The sequence below is a fragment of the Chrysochloris asiatica genome, unplaced genomic scaffold, assembly GCF_000296735.1.
Source record: "Chrysochloris asiatica unplaced genomic scaffold, ChrAsi1.0 scaffold00401, whole genome shotgun sequence".
NCBI classification, from domain to species: domain Eukaryota; kingdom Metazoa; phylum Chordata; class Mammalia; order Afrosoricida; family Chrysochloridae; genus Chrysochloris; species Chrysochloris asiatica.
The window spans coordinates 936,238-938,403 of NW_006408919.1; positions in this window are offsets into that span (position 1 = coordinate 936,238).

The window sequence follows — 2,166 nt, forward strand, 5'->3', positions numbered from 1 at the left end:
AGGTTCGCAGCCCGATTCGTAACCACTACGCTACCAGAGCTCCTTAAATATACAGATGATACACCCTAATTTATTGAAGCAAGGAGGATTAAAATTATGCAATGATAAAGATAAAAATAATAAAGACTTCAGTATGAACTACACCTGTTTCAAGAAAAACAAAAATACTTCCAAATGGACAAATAAATATTACTGCATTAAATGGAGAATAGATAGAAGTTTACTTGGATCAATATCAACACTCATGGAATCAGAGATCAAGAAAAACAAACAACATATTCCATTCTGCAAAACACCTCTTTAAAGTGTTCAAGAGTAAAGATTATAGTTTAAAGACTAAGGTGTATCTTACATAAGACTTGGTATTTTCAATACCTTCATAAGCATGTTACTATCACATGTAATACCAAAAAAATCCAACGGTCATTGAAGTCATTAGCAAAGAACAAGGCACCAGGAACTGATGGAATATAAATTGAAATCTTTCAACGAACTGATGCAACACTGGAGGCATTTACTCATCTATGCCAAGAAATTTGGAAGACAACTGACTGGCCAACTGACTGGAAGCGATCTGTATTTGTGCCCATTACAAAGAGAGATGACTCAACGGAATGTGGATATCATTGGACAATATCATTGATATCCCATGTGAGTAAAGTTGTTCTAAAAGTAATACAGAAATGGCTGCAAACATACATTGACAGGGAACTCCAGCGGTTCAAGCCAGTTTCAGAAGAGGACATGGATTGACGGATATCATTGCTGACATCAGGTGGATCTTGGCTGAAAGTAGAGCATACCAGAAAGACATTTGCTTGTGCTTTATTGACTACGAAAAGGCTTTTGATTGTGTGGACCATGACAAGCTATGGAGAATATTGCAAAGCATGAGTATTTCTGAACATTTAATTGTGCTCATGAGGAACTTGTGCATAAACCAAAAGGCAGTTGTTTGAACAGGCTAGGGGAACACTGAATGGTTTAAAATTAGGAAAGTTGTGCACCAGGGTTTTATTCTTTCACCATATTTATTCAACCTTTATGATGAGTAAAAAATCAGAGAAGCTGGATTGTATGAAGAAAATGTGGCATCAGGATTGGAGGAAAGCTCGTTAACAATCTGTGATATGCAGGTTGATACAAGTCTGCTCACTGAATGTAAAGAGGAAATAAAATACTTACTGATGAAGATCAAAGACAGCATCCTTCAGTATGGGTTGGACTTCAATGTCAAAAAAAAAAAACAAAAACCTCACTATTGGACCAATTAATAACATCCAAATAAAGGGAGAAAATATTGACTACGTTTTGCTTAGACCAGTAGTCCAGAAGTCAAAGAACATATTTCATTGAGGAAATCTGCAGCAAAAGACTCAAGTCATAGTATTTTCAATAACCTCATATGTATGCAAAAGTTGGATGTGAATAAAGAAGATTGCAGAACAACAAGGAATTGAATAAGGAAGACTGCAGAAGAATTGATACATTTGAGTTATGGTGTTGGAGAAGAATATTGAAAGTGCCATGGACTGCCAAAAGAACAAACAGATCTGTGTTGAATAAAGTACAGCAAGAGTGTTTCTTGGAAGCCACACTTCATCTTTCATACTTTGGACATATTCTTCAGAGGAACTAGTCACTGGATTAGGATATCATGTTTGGTAAAATGGAGAGTCAGAAAAAATATGAAGACCCCCCCCCCCCAATGAGATGGACTGACACAGTGGCAGCATCAATGATTTCAAACGTTGCAACAATTGTGAGACTGGCCCATGATCAGTTAGTGTTTTGTTCTGTTGTGTATAGGGTCGCTATGAGTTGATACTGACTTAATGGTACCTAACAACAACAACAACAACAACAAAAACAACCATAGGTCTATCAGTTTGTTGTACTGACATTGATTACATTTTGCTATTATTCTGGAAGCTATACCACCATTTTAAATACCAGTAGCTCTGGTAGCGTAGTGGTTACAAATCAGGTTGTGAACCTCAGGGAGAGCAGTTCAAAACTACCAGCTGTTCCGTGGGAGAAAGATGAGGCTTTCTGCTCCCGTAAATATTTACAGCCTCGGAAACCCTGTACAGGGTCGCTATGAGTCGGAACCGACTCCACGGCACACAACAACAACAACAAGATTGAAATATTTGCTTCCAGACT